Raw genomic sequence first — 19,577 nt, forward strand, 5'->3', positions numbered from 1 at the left:
GGGAAGTGAAGATTGAGGAATGTGCGGGATGATGTTTTAGCGTTCCTGGGTGGTAAGTCGATCAGGTCTGACATGTATGCCGGGGCTTCTCCGTGAATGATCTTATGAACTAGAGCGCAGACGTTGAACACGATACGTTCTTTAAGTGGAAGCAAGTGTCGTTTTTCTCTTAGGGGTTTTGCGCTTTCATACTTTGCTTGCCCTTGAAACATGTTCACAGAATAATCCATTTGTGTATCGAAAAGGGAAACCTGTACAAAACAGATGACGATATGATTCCATGCGCCCCCAATGAAAGGAGAGTTTAATTTTACTTTCATTTGCTTTCAATATATTTAATTTCAATATATTTCCATCTTTATAACACCAGGCTTCCCAACAACAGTTAAGATGAACCCATCAGGAAATAGGATATCCTCACTGAAACTCTATGCTAGGTGATAGTTGCAATCTGTATTGTATAAGAATAGGGTTACCATTTTGTGTCCTCTGAAAAAGAGGACACATGTCACGCCCCCTACCCCGCCTCATGCCCTGCCCCTGCCACGCCCCCTTCAGGTCCGGGTTCCGCCCCTATTCCCCCCCCCCCGTCACATAGTCCCCTCCCCCCATCACATACCCCCCCCTCATTTACTGTCTAGCCCTGGTGGTCTAGTAGCGTCTTCTCTTCGGGGCAGGAAAGAGCCTCCTCTTTCCTGCCCGGAGCGCTGCCTGCCCTTGCCTGCTGCATCCTCCTCGGTATGGCTGGGGATTCAAAATGGCCACCGAGAGTTGAAGCGGCCTCGCGAGAGTTCAACTCTCGGCGGCCATTTTGAATCCCCAGCCAGACCGAGAAGGATGATAGACAGGGGAGGCAGCGCTCCGGGCAGGAAAGAGGGGGCTCTTTCCTGCCCCGAAGACGTCACTAGACCACCAGGGAACATGGTAAGGAAGGGGAGGGGAGGGGACGGGAGACCACGCGCCGATCGCCCGCCCACACGCCCACCGCACGCACGCGCCTGCCCGCACCCGCGCCCACGTTTGTCCAGAAATCCGGACAAACGTGGGCGGGGGCAAAATCCGCCGGACGCCCCGGACATGCCCTCAAAAAGAGGACATGTCCGGGGAAATCCGGACGTATGGTAACCCTATATAAGAACAGTGTATAAAAATGAGCACTCAATACAGAGTTTATAATTACGTCTGCAACTGGCTACAAAAAATTTTTAAGCAGTTTTAGAGATATAAAATTTTTATTTAATGATATTTATATCTACGTAGATAAGGGAAACTTTCAAATAAATAAAAAAGCTGTCCAATAAGTAAAAAAAATAAAAACAACCACCTTTTAAGCCACTATCTATCCAACTTAAACAGCTTTAGACTTGTTACACAGATGAACCACGTATAGGCAGTCCCTTATCTATATATATAAAATCTATATATATAAAAGGCACCACTGAAGCCTCCAGCCGGAAGTGTGAAGCGCCACAGATATCCGGTTTCCCCATGAGTGAAGGCAAACACAGAGGGGGAGGGGAGAGAGATGCCCTCACTCTCTCTGTAACACAAACACAGCACAGCAGGAAACTTAACACTGAAGGACTGGACTGGGAGGGGGGAGGGAGAGAGGGCAGAGACACTCTGAAGAAAACCTTGCTCGCCCCCGTTTCATTTGCTATTGTTTTGGGTGTACTACTAGACGACCGCGGCAAGCTCCGCCTTCTGGCTTCAGCTCTTCCCGTGGACTACATAGGCTCACTTCGTCTTCTCCAGTTTCATCCAACCACCTGCTCTGAATCTGATCTAACCTCCTCCTTGGTGCCGCCCACCTCGGACGCAACTTCCTGTTCCCGGCAAGGCGGGACGGATGTTGTCTCAAAGTGAGACTACAGGGAGGAGACAGAGCACAGAGGAGTTCTGTTGTTGTTGTGTCTTAGGGGACGCAGGGCACCGAAGAAGGAAAGCTGCGGTGGGCGCCCTTAGGTATGAGCTTAACCAGGGGTTGTGCTGGGGGGACGGTGTAAAAACCGGATACAGCGGGATCCTCAGGATCTTCCCGGATTCGATCGCCAACATTTTCAAACGTCATTTTTCTTTTGGTAGTCGTATACATATGAACATTTTACATGTAACCTCCTAATGTTTTTTTTTTGTTTTCTCTGTGTATGGTATTTAACTCAGGACATTAATCATTATTCTCCCTGACCCTCCCATTTGCGCACAATCTCGTCCACCTTAAAAGGGGCGGGGCGAGCCCCCGTACTATCGTAAATGTGACTGGTTCCTCGGCGGAGGACGGTAACTTGACGTCATAGGGGGCGTGGTAAAAGGGGCGAGCCCCCATACGTCACATCGCAGTGGGCCTGACCAGAGGGCGTGACCTAGCAGGATCTTTTTTCTCGGAGGTTAAAACAGGACACGGGTTCGTAGACCACTAAAGCCAGTAGGCGGAGCTTGTTTGCAATACACTGAGCAATTGACAACAGTAGGAAAAGATTTGTAGAAATAACGGACTGGTTATGCGTGGTCCATCTGTAAATCTAATCCAGTTGGATACAGATGGTAAAATGTAATTGTGATCCTGTTTCCTGATTGGTTCAACTGTTATTGTAATCTGCCTTGGGAAGCCTGGTGTTATAAAGATGGAATACTACTACTACTACTATTTAGCATTTCTATAAAAAAAACTCTCCATTAATTGGGGCACATGGAATCACATCTTCATCTAATCTGTCATGTAGACGTTGACATTTTAGATATACAAATGGATCATTCTATTTCTAGACTAGAATCCCCTAATGCAGCCCATCGTTTTTCTTATGTTTTGTTCTTGTTATGACTTATAGTGTGCCAAAACAGAAATCTCTTATTTCTATCTGTTCGATAATTGTGAACACTATCCACCCTAAAAGGTTGTTATGTGGCTGTACAGGAGGAATTGTGATATTGAATAAATAAGTGTATGTTTGTGTCCCTAGTCACGCATCCAAAGGTTGTATAATCCTTTCAAGATAGCCAGTTCATCGTTTAACAAATTAGTGGAACATAACCATAGAGACAAGGTATGATTGCATTTTCAAAGTGTTAATACTAGGGCTCAGCTAAGAAACAGGTTTTTGAGTTAGTCTTCAAAATTGTTTTCAATTGTGCCATCACCAACCAGCTGGATGTGACCAAACTTGTTTTCAATTGTGCCATCACCATCCAGGTGGATAGGCAGTGCCTTAAAAGGTGCAGGATAAAGGGTTTGTTTTGGTTTTTTTTTATGTTTTTATATTTGATCTCACATTTTACCAAGCAAACTCAGTTTCAATGTGTGTTATATTTGAGAATAGAGTGAGATAGAATAATGGGAGCAAATAGATGGATATGTCTGTAATATTTAATAAAGTTGAGATTAGCATATATACCGAGCTGTGCATTTAAAAGTTTTTCCTTTAATCATACCACATGTTCAGAAATCATAGCCATAAGTATAGGCAGTTATTCAAAGTTTATTGTGTGCAGACACCAGAACAGGCATCCATCACATTGAAAAAGTTAACAACTTCCACAGAGTACATTAAAAATTACATTTTTATTTCCTTATTTCCATCTTCCAAAATTCCACACAGTAGATGTACAAACCAGCAGGACCCAAAGCAGTCTAAAACCAGGAAAAACAAACAACACAGTTTATACCAAATTGTTCCACAAATGTACTATTTATACTATTTGCAAAATAACATGTTGCATTTGAATTTCACAATTTATTCCTTTGTACTGTTGTTATACATGTGTTTCATATCCTGCAGTTGCAGAGACACAGAGGTACAGGTCTTAGGGCCATGTTTATGTTATCCCCCAGATTATACAGTATGTACTGCGCATAGATGAATGTGTGTTTACATGCATAAAACTAGGCGTATTTTATAACAGTGCGCAAAACTGTATTGGCTTTAAAAACCAATCAGCATTGCTAACAGCTCCTAATAATCAATAATTAGCACTTGTGAAAAATTACAATGTATGAGTGAGATTGGGAAGTGTATTCTGTAATGTACTGAGCCTAAATTTTAAGGTACACAAGCAAAATGTATGCACACAGGGAAAAAGTGGTATGTTTATGGGCTTTACCAAATGTATGTACATAGTTATATAATAAGGACCACTGCGCATAAATGTACATGCAAGGATTTACACCAACTTTTCATTAGCATAAATGGATGCCTGCAGATTCTGTCGCAGTAACTAAGTCAAAGTATTCTAAATACTTTGTGTAAAACTATGAGTGGTATTTTGAAAATGCTTATGCTTGATTGCTTTGAGAATATATAGTATATATATATAATTTTCAAATAACATATTTTTATTTGAGTAGATTTTAAAATTAATTTAAGGAAGAACTTAGCTAAAGTATCAAGATCCTGACAGGAAATGCTGAGGCAACAGGAACAGGATGCCGACTGAGGCAGGAACAGAGCACCTGAAAAAAAACAGAAGCAGAGCCTCTGAAAACAGAAGCAGAGCACCTGAAAACAGAAGCTGCAATGCTGACTGAGGTAGGCCCAGGCCAGGAACAGAACACTGAGGAAGGCCCAGGAACAGGGTACACACAGAGGTCTGCCCCAGTGTTCCTGTTCCTGGAACTGCCCCAGTGTAACTGCTCCTGCCCAGGAATAGGAACAGGAACAGGAACACCAAGGCAGGCCCAGGGACAAGAAGAGGATCACCGTCACCAAGGCAGGAACAGGCACAAAAACACTAAAAGTGAAAGAGAAAAAGATTAGGATGGAACTGTTGCAGGAATTACCACTATTGTTAGCAGAATCTGTGGTACTTCAGGAGTCAAACACCACACACCAGAATGAGAGAAAAATCTTCTGTATTTGCCAGTAAAACAAAGTAGAACATCAGCTCTAGCTCTGTTCTTCAGCTCTCTGTGTCTTGTCTCTCTCGTCTCAGCTCCTTCTCTTCTCTAACGTAAGCTGCTTCTGCTCTCCTTTATATAGGGTCCTAAGCCCTTCTGGCCCCCCTTTCTCACCAGATGGTAAAGAATAGATTGATTACCCTGTCTTGAACTAATTATCTCTATACATTTACTCCAAAATATCAGTTACATAGGTTTGAGATATTTCCTAAACTGACCTATGACCTGGGGCCTCTCAAACTAGACAATGTGGCACCTATCTCTTGCATTTTATTAAATTCTCATATTCCCAGTCAACTTCATAACTTAGGTTCATTGAGTGGCCAATCTTACTTAATGGCACACAGACATGGTTTGTTATTACTTTCAGAAGACCAGTCCTACACTTAGCTATTCATCAAGGAGTTTCCCTGACCTCTTTCACCTAGCTAGGACTGTGGATAATTCAAACCAGATGATGACCTCTTAAACTGCAGACAAAGCTCACTTGAAAATCAGATACTGGATTTAAAAGATATTCTACATAGAAATAGAACTTATTAATTAAACAGAATAAAACATATTTTAGAATAAGCAGAAATCAGAATTCCTTATAAGACAAAATCTAAATCATCTAGAATATCTAAACAGCATTCAGCCTACTCTTTTAAAACTGCAGTATGCCTTACTGAGAATGTGTGGTACATAATACCTATGAACAATCCATCACTCAAAACAGGAAAAAGAAAGTTTCATTTCTCTCTAACCTTTCTAAACTCTAGTCTAGCAAAAGCTAGACTTTTGAGCAATCTAAACCAGATGGCATTCTTCCACTTTACAGGACTGAAGCAAACTTTAAACAGAATTAACAAATATGATTTCTTTGTCCAGGCTGCCTCAGAACAGTTACAAGAACACTGAAACAGATGAAAATGGAACTTGGACAGACAGGAATGCTGAACTCCCGTCCCGAGGCAGGCACAGGAACACTGAACACCGAAGCACAGGCAGCTAGGCACAGGAACTCGGACTGAAAAAGAAACAAGAGAGAATAAAAGGATTTCTGCCTCACCCAATGGTCAGTCGGGTTACCCACACCCAGCCTCTCCCCCCCCCTCCACCCCCTCCAACAACAGTACTCACCGGGCTCTTGAGGCCTTGGACGATATACTGCAGGAATACTGGAAACTCCGCTGCAGGAACACTGGGCTCTCCCACGATGGACTGTGATGCAGGAAAGATGAAGAGGCTGCAACAGGAGGGAATCAAGGATGAGCGACCTGCCTCGCTTACCGAGACCCGGCAAAGACCCTGCTTCTATCCATCGCCCCTCTGGGACATTCAAGCAAAGTGCAACTCACCAGGCTATGACACAGCCAGGTGTAACGGGAACACTGAGTGGCGTGGCAAGGCGCAAGAACCCCTTCTGACTCGATTGACGCAGCCAGGCATAGGAACCCCCCCTGACTCGTTTCACACGGACAGGCAAAGGTACCCTCTCTGACCCGTTCCACGCAGCCAGGCACAGGAACTTGGACTGAAAAGGAAACAGGAGGGCATAAAACGATTTCTGCCTCACCCAATGGTCAGTCGGGTTACCCACACCCAGCCTCTCCCCCCCCCCCCCCCCCCCACCCCCTCCAACAACAGTACTCACCGGGCTCTTGAGGCCTTGGACGATATACTGCAGGAATACTGGAAACTCCGCTGCAGGAACACTGGGCTCTCCCACGATGGACTGTGACGCAGGAAAGATGAAGAGGCTGCAACAGGAGGGAATCAAGGATGAGCGACCTGCCTCGCTTACCGAGACCCGGCAAAGACCCTGCTTCTATCCATCGCCCCTCTGGGACATTCAAGCAAAGTGCAACTCACCAGGCTATGACACAGCCAGGTGTAACGGGAACATTGAGTGGCGTGGCAAGGCGCAAGAACCCCTTCTGACTCGATTGACGCAGCCAGGCATAGGAACCCCCCCTGACTCGTTTCACACGGACAGGCAAAGGCACCCTCTCTGACCCGTTCCACGCAGCCAGGCACAGGAATTTGGACTGAAAAGGAAACAGGAGGGCATAAAACGATTTCTGCCTCACCCAATGGTCAGTCGGGTTACCCACACCCAGCCTCTCCCCCCCCCTCCACCCCCTCCAACAACAGTACTCACCGGGCTCTTGAGGCCTTGGACGATATACTGCAGGAATACTGGAAACTCCGCTGCAGGAACACTGGGCTCTCCCACGATGGACTGTGACGCAGGAAAGATGAAGAGGCTGCAACAGGAGGGAATCAAGGATGAGCGACCTGCCTCGCTTACCGAGACCCGGCAAAGACCCTGCTTCTATCCATCGCCCCTCTGGGACATTCAAGCAAAGTGCAACTCACCAGGCTATGACACAGGGCTCTCCCACACTGGACTCTGATGCAGGAAAGCTGAAGAGGCTGCAATTTCCAAATTAGAATTCTATGGCTTTATCAATACGGACTTCAATGATTAAATGATGACAGGAATATTGCTATATGGTTCTAAATCAACCCCGACACTTTGGACATAGGTATATTGCATCTCGACTCTCTTCTTGTATTCCCACACAACTGTAGTGATACCAGTCGAGGCAATCACCTTCACATAACACCATATTGTCAGCTACTGGTCTGATACATGCATCTTTTGCATAGCAGTTTTCGTTGGTTCCTTCTATCAGTGTTTTCACCAGTACACTGCAGTATGTCAAGGTGCTTGTACTTTGTGGAGGGTGACGTCGTGTTATTTTCAAATGTGGGATACATGGCTTTTCATTCTTGTCCTCCGCCTTCGTTCCTGGTGTATACTTTTTATGATCACCCATAAGGGACTGTCCATTGAAATTTTGTAATTCATTTAATATCCATGTACGTACTGATTTCATATCATTCTGACAGAAGTCAAATTGTTCTCCTATAATGATTATGTGTGCGAGGACACAAACAAAAACACCACAGTCAAAACCGTTGCCCTGCCTTGGTATATCCATGGGTGCATAGCAATTCCATTCATCTATGTTTGGTGTTTTCCTGCCTGACATTTTATAAAGTGACATAATAAATGCCATGATATCACTAACAGTATCTTCCTTCACATTGTGCATAGAATCTAGATACAGTATGTTCTTATGCTTAAAGATAACCAGCACAAGCACCCAGTGGTTACGGTCAATATTAACTGGCATAAGCCACATGTCATGCTCAAGCACTTTATATTTGTTCAACTGCTTTTCAATGAATCTTTCTCTATATTTTTGGTGCTTTAGGTAGAACATAAAATAGGTACTGAATGTATAAATGCTTGCATTTACTTCAAATTCGCTTATTTTTATTGCTCTTGTTGTAATAAAGCCGTCAAGTACAGTGTCTGTTAGCCAATTACTGTCTTTCAACGATGTTAAATCTCTGTGGTCAATTATGTATCCACCTATACGTATTTTAGCCTTGGAGTCCAAGTGTGGAAAAGTTTCATTTATGTTCATCCACGGCTTTGGGGTGATCAGAGGCTCTATTTCTGTCTGCTGTTCCGTGTGCGTCATCGTGGGAACAGATTCATTGTACTCCAGATTCCTGTGTGTTAAGTCTTCAATGTTCATAGATTTTTTCTTACCTTCATGGAGAATATTGGTTTCATTTTCCAGAAAGTCTTCTTTTTTATTGACTTCTCTGGTTGCCGTTATATTCGTTTTACCAACACAGGGGTCCAAAATATATTCCTCTTCATATTCATGTAAAAAATCTTTGGAGGGAACTATAGAATCATTTTGCTGGATGATTGTATAGGTTTCTTTTTTACGTGGGAATTTTCTTCCAGAACGAGCCTTTCCCCTTTTGTTTCTAGCCAGTGTTGTAAGGTTGATAGTTTTAGTGCCTACCTTTGGAGGAAGCATACCAACTGCTTCCCTTGCACCTAGAATGTGAAGGCATGTTCTAGTGGAGTTGCAAGAGCACTTCTGTTCTGGGAATAGCCTTACATTGTAGTAATCCCCACCGTGTCCCTGTACAACAAATATTCCCAAAGAGGGTACAAGAACAATGCTCTGCCGTTTAATTAATGCTCGTCCCTCTGCAATATTGCAAGCAGATGGTGTTGGTTCCATCTTCGATTTTGATGTGTTGGAATCTGAATGCAAACTGATAAATTTTTCTACATCCTCAGGGGTACAGTATTCTTTCGGGAGTTTAACTTGTTCTTTATCTTTACTATGTGACCTATAAATGTCTTTTAGATGATAATTTCCCAGGTGGCACTGCCCACGAATGATTTCTCGTATATAGAAGTTTTGTAGATGGTACAAAAACATTACCATGCACTCCATCTGTATCTCTTGTTGTTCCACTACGCGTTTCAATATAGAGTTGAAACTTTCTGAAATATTAGTCGTTATCCCTTTCACATAGTCTACAATACCGTTTTCTTTCAATATCCAGGACACCGCATGACAGATTATACTGTGATGCAATTCTTGCTCAAAGTATTGTACGAATGATGTACTCCAATTCCTACGTTTTAAGCTCAGTTTCTCATAGAAGATCTCTTTAGAATTGCACTTCAGGAGTTCCATGATCTCATCTACGTAGAACTTTATTTCTAAATTTGTTCTGCAGTGCTTTTTTGTCCATACTTTTACATCCTGGCGTATGTGGTTCCAACAAATGACTCTCTTAAATGTAGGAAATACATGATCAATAGCTTTTTGTATGGCGGTCTCCCTGTCAGATACAAATATTACGTTCTCTTTTTGAATTCTATGACAAATTATTCTGAAACCGTTCAGAAATGCCCAGTGGGTAAGGAATTTTTTATTGCTGTGTAACATGAAGCACAATGGTATTACTGGAGATTCCTGAAACATTTCATGTTGGAACACAATGGAAGAAAGGTAGTAATCACCAAGATTAAATGTTGTGTCGTATGACAGGAGTATTGGTTTGTCTTTCACAGATCGTGTTAGGTCCTGAAACAGTGTGGCCATTTTCCTGTCACCCATCATTAGTAAGACATCTGGATGAACAGTGTAGGACCAGACAAACTGTCCAAGAAGATCACAGTATTCGAAAACACTGTACATGTCATCTTGTGTAAGACGTGCTTTTCTTCGTTTATTGTTTTGCTGGTTTTTAACTTGTTCCACATCTCTTGGAAGTGTACCTACAATGTCTTCCATGGTGCCTTCGTTACATATCCTACGGTACACAGACATGGGTTTACCTGTCTCCTTTCTTATTCTTTTGAGAAGTGACGGTGCTGATCTTATATGCTCCCTGTCCATGTTCCTCACTCTGTTTCCATGACTCATGGATTTTTCCGTTGGTTGTTCTCCAAGGTAATGGACGAGTATCTCTGTACTTCCAGGGTCGAGAAGCTGGTAACTGTATCGATGGAACTTACCGTTCCCTGTTCTGATTCTGTGATATGTTTTTCTCAGCACTGGGTCTTTTTTAGGCCAACGACGGAGACCACCATGGAACCACGCATAGCCGTCGGCCCGCCAATCTTCCTTTTTTTCCTCTTCGCCAGAATATGTGAAAAGAAATGCCTCTCCTGCTTTAGCATTTGTTGCTGCTTTTCTAACAGCCTTTCTTATGTTTGCATTCTTCAGTAGATGGATGGCTTCTTCTATTGAGTACATAGTGTTCTTGTTAGCATACACTGCCATCTCAATTCAGGAGTTAGAACCCTTCCTGTATGAAAACAGAACAGTGTTTAAGGTGTATGCTCCCTGTAAATTAGAATGCATTTATGTTTATTTTAGTAACGTTCATGTACACCACATTATGTTCTAAAACTTCTACTTCTGCTGCATTATGTTTAACTAGCCGTTAAGCCCATTAAAATGGGTGAGTATTGTTATGTGGGTTTTCCAAGGCCCCCCTCCCCTCGCCGCTGCAAGGCACCCTCCCCCTACCCTCGTTGCTACAAGGCTCCCTGCCCTCCCTCCTTCCCTGCCAGCTCCAAGGCCCCCTGCCCTCCCTCCCAGCTCCAAGGCCCCATTCCCTCCCAGCTCCAAGGCCCCTTCCTCATATCTCCCATGTCCAGCATTTCTCCTGCCCTCCCCTCCCTCCCCCCCAGGTCACCGCTACCAGTTCCCCCCCCCCCCTCCACCCGGGCCCTCTGTTCACCACTGAACTTACAGCGCCGAAACTGCAGCAAGCAGATCAGCTGAGCTCCCGTCGGCCTTCCTTCTCTGCCTGTGTCCCGCCCTCGTGTGACGTAACGTCGGTGAGGGCGGGACACAGGCAGGGAAGGAAGACTGATGGGAGCTCAGCTGATCTGCCTGCTGCGTTTTCGGCACTATAAGTTCAATAGCGAAGAGAGGGCCTGTGCCGGATGGAGGGGGGTCAGCGACTGAGGGTGGTGGGAGCGGTAGCGGCAACCTCAGGGGCGAGCGGTAGCGACCTCGGCGGTTCCCTCCCTCCACTTCGCGCAGTTTCCCTCTCTGTTACACCCCTGTCATCACGTATTGACACAGGGGCGGGACAGAGAGTGAAGTCTGTAGTGCGCATTTGCGGGTGAGTATGGTCACTCGCAATTTATATGTTTCATAGTCATGTAATACATCTGATGTTACCGTAACTACACAGTGGGACTTCACATTCATTTCTTTTGTCTGTCATGTAATGTGCATGTCACAAAAGTCTCTTGGAGTCCATGTGCATCAAACAGAGTAAGTGTGACAATATACTGTTTGTAACTCTACTCTTGTCCGTAAATGTCTTTATCGAAATAGGAGGATAAGCGGTCTAATAAATCACTGGGAAATGCTACTAAATAGCATGTCTCAAATATGTGTATGAATGTCATTAAATTTTACATGTCATTCACTTTTTCAGGGGACTTAATCTAGTGTTTGAACAAATCTACAGCACAGTATCACAGAAACGTTTACAAATGTTCCTTGCTCGAGTCCCCTGAGAAAGTGACAGTGAAACAACTGCTTGTTGGGACCTGCGCACCTTGTACAGATAAGTCAACAACAGTAGGTATGAAGTGAACGGAACTGCTAGTTGCTTCGCAAATGTGGAATGACATGTGAGATTGCATGACATTCATAAACAAAATATAATGAAAACCAAACATAAAAGGGATTTTAAAATCTATATCCAAGGCAGGAGGAGGTTGTTGTGGTCAATGATAACATATAATCACAAAAACAAGGATTAAGACATTTGACAAATGCTATTGAGCTGCAGATCCCAGTGAGATATGGGCTCTACTGAAAAGGAGGGGGATAGGGACACAGAGGGGCAATACTGAAAAGGGGAGGAGGAGATAGGCACACAGAGGGGCATGACTGGAAGGGGGAATGGAGATATGGGGACAATGGTGAACAAGGGGTGAGATGGGGACAAAAAGGTAATGCTTGAAAAAGGGAGTAATACTGTGGTAGTGTTGGAAAAAGGGGGAAGATGGGGAGAAAGGGCAATGCTATAAAAGGGGACAACAGGATGGCAGATGCTAGATAAGGGGGAGATGAGGAGACCAGGTAGGCTTGTGCTCAAAAGGGGTGGGTGGATGGGTACACAGAAATGGCAGATGCTGAACTTGAAGGTAGGATACAGACAAGGGACACAGAAGGTAGATGCTGGACAGGACCAATATTCGTGCAGAGGAAAGACGGATAGTGCACTTGGACACAAAAGAAATGTCAGATGGCCAAAAGACCCTGTAAAGGCAGAACAAACAGAAAAGAAACATTGGGACCAAAGCACATGAGAAAATAAATTGTTCAAACAACAGTAGAGGGGTCCGCGTGCATTTTGTTAAGTCATTTTGGATGTACTGCAGCCCAGATTTTGATGGGTAGAATCAGGGACTGCAAATCACATATGGATTTGGGATGCAAGTTTACTGTAGGACTGGTTGAAAAATCTCCCTTCTGGAACTGGGACGCATGGCAGCTCTATACACAGCTATTTCATACTCGGGACGTAAAATGCAAGATATGTGCCAAACAGATTTAGAGAATGAAATGAAGAAGACAAGAAGAAATGGAAAGGCCAACCTGGGAAAGAATTTGTAAGACTGACTCATGGGACATGTAAAAAAAAAAAAACTGGGACCAGCCAAATTCCCAGACAACAAAGGTAGAAATTTTTATTTAATACTTTGTAAAGATTCAGATGTACCTGCTTTCTAAAACTTACAGGAGAAAAAGCATTTCTGTCTCTTTTTTTTAACCAGTCTTGCACTGTTCGTAGAGTCTGGGTGCCTTGGACTGAGTGGTGGGGGTGGGTGGGCTGTATTTCATTAATTTTTTTTGGGTTGTGGCTCCCTATTCTGTATTAGATTGGTAGAGTGGAATGTGGTCAAAATTTCGGTTTCTGCAAGGTGATTCTGACCTGCATTGGCCACTGTTGGCAACAGGATACTGGGCTACATGGCCCATTGGTCTGACCCAGTATGGCAACTCTTATGTTTATATATATGAGGGTCTGTCCATGTTCTGCATGTGTGACTGAGGTGAAGGATTATGGTAGCATGTACTGTCTGTGTAGGAATGTGTAACAGTGCAGTTTGTACCAGTTTCCCAATAGTTGGTATATCGGTGCTCCACAGTGCAGCGCACTGTAATATATATAGAACTGTCTTCTGATAGCTGGGTTAGGGCTGTTATGGTGTGGTAAGTTTTGTGTTGGAGGGCAGTCCTGGAGTACCCCCTTGCCAGTCACCACACAAACAAACGCCCCTCTGATTTAAACAAGGTGTCTAGTAGTGGAAGGAATGTGTGTGCTATTCTTGAATACTTTTACTTTGTACTTAAGAAGACAGGTTGCGTGCTGTGGCCAGTCGAGGGACCTCTTCTGCGTCCTGCCTCCCGATGTAACTACTGTTTCCTTGTAGGCAGGACGCAACAGAGACAGCCTGGATTAATCATTGCCCGCCACAGCCCCTGAGCAACAACACAGACACTGCTGTCTAGCTGGCACCAACAGGTGCCTATTTTATCAGAACATGGCTACGCCTCTGATAAAGATATTTACGCAGAAGAGTAGACGTACAAACTGTATATTGTCACAAGTCTACCCTGCTGCACATTTTGAGTGATTGTGTAGATGCACAGAAGCAAAGATATTAAGTAACCTAATCATATAAATCTTGGAGTCCATGGAAATTTTTGTACAATTCATATGATTTTGGACATATCTAATTACAATCGGCATTGTCTCCATATTGTTTGCAGTGCTTCAGCATACATGGCCAGATGACTTTGAGGTTTTTGTGTCTTTGTTAACTGTTTTGAAATCACATTGATAGAAAACTATATAATATTTTTATTCAAGGATCTATTGATAACATATTACACACATTTACTGATGTGTGCTACTGATGACATGTAGTTATATATATAGTTTAAACATATATATATGTTAATGTACACATTTCCATTTTTTTAACAATTAATACATGTATACATACATATTGATGTGTTTATGTTTAAATCTTTTTATTATGAAGCAGTGACAAAACTTTACCAGACATTATCCACATACAAGCACCTCCAATGATCCAATTATGTCTGTCTAGATACAATGTACAATTTTCTCCCAACCCCCACCCTCTCCCCCAAGAATAAACCCCCCCACATTACCCCCCCTCCCGCCCACAACACAAGATAACACTCATCAGTCTATCCTACATTCCTATGACACTGTCAATTTAGGTGTCTACTGTGTGCTAGGGGTTGCAGTGTGTTTGATGTGTTTATAAATACACACGTGACTATACATATCTGTATTTCCTTCTCATCAGCAGCAGATGAATCCATTATGAATGGGTTGTGTCCACCACCAGCAGGGGGAGATAGAGAACACTGAAAACCATAGTGCCTCCAGGACGGCTAGCTCCATCTGCCTCTTGGTATTTCGCTATCTCCCAGCAGGGTTTGACGCTGCTTTTTCAGCTCCTTAAAGATTCTGCATGGGGTGGCTCCTGTGCTTTTGCCACTTGTAGCAGGGGTGTTGTGGCTGCTGGAGCCCACTTTAAAGGCACATAGTTTCGCACTTTCCCTGCCTTACCCTCCCCCATGTGTGGATGCAGGCATATAGGTTCACCCTTCCCCTGCCTTTCCCACCCTCCTTTGCCTCCGGAGTACCTCTGTAGCTGTTTGCCTCCAACTTTCCTCACAGCTTTAAAAAAAAAAAAAAAAAACACTTTGTCTGCGCTGATATTCTGAGGCTTTTCCTGTCTGTGCAGCGTGACCGGAGCTCTTGGACTTGGTCTTTCAAGGTTAGAGCCATTCTCACCTCCTCCGTTGAGGGCCTGTGGATGGTGTTCTTATGGGGGCGATTTTATTCTGCCGATTTTCAGCGATGGCTTTTCAGGGTGTTAAGCGCTGTTCCCATTGTGGCAAGCGCAGATCAGCAGCGGGACTCTGTAAAGCATGCTTTTCAGACGGTAGACCCGTCACGAGTATGGCGAGCGATGAATCTTCCCGCTCGATGGAGCTGGCAGCGGGCGCCATCATGGAAGTGCTGCATGGCACAAACCCTGCATTTGCGGAGGAGTCTGAAGCTAGAGGGGCGCCTTGGGCTGAGGCGAACAGAGGAGCTCCATTCCCCATGGCTCCTATGGTGGAGATGGGAGGCCAGGGCGACTTTTCCCCGAGTTTGTGCTGCTTTTATATAAAGCCTTCATGCTAAAAAGAGCTCTGCCGCAGGTGTCTGACTTCATTGCTACCTGGCTCCCCTCTGATGGATGATGGGCCGGGGATGCCGACAGACGTGGCTTCTCCTGAGCGTTGGATTTACGCTAAGCATATACGGGTAAATTCCCCGTCGCACAGTGGCGCACTTCCCTCCCCCCCCCCCCCCCCCCCCGGTTGTGCTGTGGGGATTCTGAGGAATCTGGCAGGCCTTCGTGGTCTGAAGAGCCAGAGGAAGGTGCCAGTTTGCCACTGGATCTGGATGATCGCACCGTGGTTTGGATTTTCCACCGCAATGAGCTGCCAGCGCTTATCTCAGATGCCTTGCAGGCCCTCTCTATTGATGATCCTGTTAAAGGCAAGGCCTCCTCCGGTAATCCGAGGATGGCGAGTACTAAGAAGCCTGCTCGAGGCTTCCCCTTGCATGACTACATCCAGGAGCTTATTTCTGCTCTATGGGCTGACCCTGAGGGGCCTTTGAAAGTGGTCACGGTGATGGTGCATCTTTACCCTCAGAGTGAGGAGCACTTGTCCCGCTTTGGCTTGCCTAAAGTGGATACCTTTGTCACGGCTGTGACCAAAAATACCACCTTCCCATTAGAGGGAGGGGTAGCCGTGAAGGACATTCAGGACCGGCAGCTGGAATCAGCACTAAAGCGGTCCTTTCAGATTTCAGGCCTAGCCTTACAGGTGTCTGTGTGCAGTTGTTACGCTGCTGGAGCCTGCCTCTCTTGGTTACAGCAGCAGGCAGTGGAACAGCCCGGGGATGGTGCGGAGACCCTGGCTGAGGTTGCACCCCGCATGGAGTCGGCCTTCTCGTTTTTAGCTGACGCCCTCTATGATGTGGTCAGAGCCTAGGCTAAACTGTACTACAATCCGCAATGAACTCATTCAAACAGACAATTGCGAATGGTTACAACATCCTCCTCCTGCAATTCCACATGTCCAGTGCCTTTGACATGGTTAATCATGACATACTAATACATATACTAGAATACTTCAGAGTAGGAGGCACAGTTCTCAAGTGGTTCAAAGGGTTCCTAACAACAAGATCATACCAAGTAACAACGAGTGCGGACAGATCACCCCCATGGATTCCTGTGTGTGAAGTCCCCCAGGGATCCCCTCTCTCACCAACATTATTCAACCTAATGATGATACCTGTAGCCAAACTACTAGCCAATCAAAACCTTAACCCCTACATTTATGCAGATGACGTCACAATTTACATCCCATTCAAACATGATCTTAATGAAATCACCAACCAGATCAAACAAAGCCTCCAAATAATGCACACTTGGGCAGATGCATTTCAACTAAAACTTAACGTTGAAAAAACACAATGCAGCTTATAATCGAAAGAGAAAAACGCCTATATTGCGACACAAATCAGGAGATAGACGTTTATCTCACAAAAACGAACAAAGCGGTATAATCGAAAGCCGAATTTGGACATTTTCAAATGCAGTCCCTCGCGGATGCGGACTAAGTTGGCGGGGGGCGTGTCGGGGCCTTGTTATCGCCTGATCCAGCTGCTTCTCCCTGCTCGTTCCAGTCTATCGTTCAAGTCCATCTGCTCCAGTCGCTCCAGCCCGCCTGATCCAGCTTCTCCCTGCTTGTCCCAGTCCAGCTTGCTCCAGTCCGCCTGATCCAGCATGTCCAGTCTGTTCCGGTCCGCCTGATCCAGCTTCTCCCTGCTAGCATGTTCCTGCCCTAGTGTGTTCCAGTCCGCCTGCTCCAAGCCTACTCCTGTCTGCATGATCCCATCTCGTGATCCCAGCTTGTTCCAGTACGCCGATCCCAGCTTGCTCCAGTACGCCGACCCTGCTTCCCCTGCCTGCTCCAGTGTTCCAGTCAGGCTTCTCCCTGCTTGTTCCAGCCCATCTGCTCCAGTACACCTGCTCCAGCCTGCCTACTCCGGTACACCTGCTCCAGCCTGCCTACTCTAGTACATCTGCTCCAGCGTGTTCCAGTCCGCCTGAACCAGCTTCTCCCTGCCTGTTCCAGTCCATCTGCTCCAGCCTGCTTGCTGCCTGTTCCAGTCCATCTGCTCCAGCCTGCTTGCTCCAGCTTCTCCCTGCTCATCTGCACCAGCTTGTTCCAGCCTGCCTGCTAGCTTGTCAGCCATTGACTTACTCGCCTGCCTGCTAACTTGTCAGCCCTTGTCTTATCTGCTCTCCAGAATCTCCCTGCTCGTTCTTGTCCACCGGCTCCAGCATGCCCCAACCCGCCTACTAGCTTGTCAACCACTGATTTACTTGCCTACCTACTAACTTGTCAGCCATTGACCTACCTACCCCCCCAGCCTCTCCCTGCTCATCCCTGTCCATCCGCACTAGCTTGCTTCAGCCCGCCTGCTAGTTTGGCAGCCACTGCCTCACTTGCCGGCCTGCTAACTTGTCAGCCATTGACTTACCTGCTCTCCAGTCCATCTATCCCTCCAATTCCAAGCCTCCGACTCTCCGCTCTATCTATCTACTTCTCACCTCAGTCTCTACACTTACACCGCAATCACTACTTATGGCGCCTGTCCACATCCTCTTCCTTGCCCTGTCCCTTCCTAATCTTTTTCCCCTCCCCTTACCGCTGTCCACTGCTGGAAATCATTGCCCACCTGTGTTCCCTCCCAACCTGCCCACTACGGCAATACCCTACCCACCCCCATCCCTCACCATCTCTCTTGTCCCCCTCCTCCTTCCTAGCCCTTAATCTTCAACACCTCCTTCCTACCATTAACCCTTCACCATTCCTCCTAAGTGCACCACGTCTTCATCGCCCGACCTCCCCCACCCTACTCCGCACTCTCCTGCTCCTCCTCCTGCTATCCGCGGGAGACATTAATCCTAATCCAGGCCCCCCTCACCTGTCCTCCTCCTATCCACACAAACGATTCCGTGACGCCTCCAATCTCGTCTCTATTCCCCTCCTCCCCCCCTCTTCCCTCCCCTTCTCATGTGCCTTGTGGAATGCCCACTTGGTCTGCAACAAACTGCCCTTCATCCACGATCTCTTCATCTCTCGCTCCCTTCAACTACTCGCCCTAACCGAAACCTGGCTCTCCCCTGACAACTGTGCCTCAGTCGCTGCCCTTTGTCATGGAGGTTATCTCTTCTCCCACACTCCCCGCCCAGATGACCGCGGCGGAGGCGTCGGGCTACTTCTCTCGCCCTCCTGTAGTTTCCAACACCTCCTCCTGCCGCAGTCTCACTGCTTCTCATCCTTTGAAGCTCACTCCATCCGACTATTCCACCCATTACCACTCAGAGTTGCCGTCATCTACTGCCCCCCTGATAAGCCCCTCTCTTCGTTCCTTACTGACTTCGACGCCTGGCTCACCGTCTTTCTTGATCCCGCATCTCCATCCCTCATTCTTGGTGATTTTAACATTCACGTCGACAACCCATCCAACTCCTACGCTTCTAAAATCCTCACTCTGATATCCTCCTTTAACCTCCGACTATCCTCTACCGCCCCTACTCACCGTGATGGCCATTGTCTCGACCTCGTTCTCTTCTCTTCCTGCTCACCTTCTAATTTCTGCACCTCAGTCCTTCCTATCTCAGATCATCACCTAATCACCCTCACACTTCATCACCCTCCCCCTCAACCTCGCCCAACTATAACCACTACCTTCAGGAATCTCCAAGCTGTAGACCCCCCTACCCTATCCTCTCACATCTCCAATCTCTTCCCGTCCATCTCATCTTCTGAATCTGTCGACACGGCTGTCTCTACCTACAATGAATTTCTCTCCACTGCTCTGGATACCCTAGCACCATCTGTCTCTCGCCCCACTAAGCGCATTAATCCTCAGCCCTGGTTAACCCCATGCATCCGTTACCTTCGCTCCTGCACCCGATCTGCTGAATGACTCTGGAGGAAATCTCGCACCCTGTCAGAATTCACCCATTACAAATTCATGCTATCCTCGAAAAAAGTCCTCCCTATTCCTTGCCAAACAGGATTATTATTCTCAATTAACCAATTCTCTTGGCTCCAACCCTCGTCGCCTCTTCGCAACACTCAACTCCCTACTTAAA

At 45.9% G+C, this 19,577-nt stretch overlaps 1 protein-coding gene across 3 annotated transcripts in view; it reads left to right on the forward strand.

The window, feature by feature from the left end:
• Positions 1-1,877: 1,877 nt before the first annotated feature.
• SMARCAL1 (SWI/SNF related, matrix associated, actin dependent regulator of chromatin, subfamily a like 1) overlaps positions 1,878-19,577 on the forward strand; it is a 168,893-nt gene continuing 151,193 nt past the window's right edge. For 2 of the 3 annotated variants that reach the window (XM_030209709.1, XM_030209712.1), the window contains exon 1: positions 1,878-1,965. The gene's annotated coding sequence lies outside the window, so the exon portion shown is untranslated. Of the gene's footprint in view, positions 1,966-11,815; positions 11,876-19,577 lie in introns of those variants that run through there. The other variant, XM_030209710.1, reaches the window with a different exon arrangement.

The sequence above is a fragment of the Microcaecilia unicolor genome, chromosome 7 (assembly GCF_901765095.1).
Source record: "Microcaecilia unicolor chromosome 7, aMicUni1.1, whole genome shotgun sequence".
Taxonomy (NCBI): Eukaryota; Metazoa; Chordata; class Amphibia; order Gymnophiona; family Siphonopidae; genus Microcaecilia; species Microcaecilia unicolor.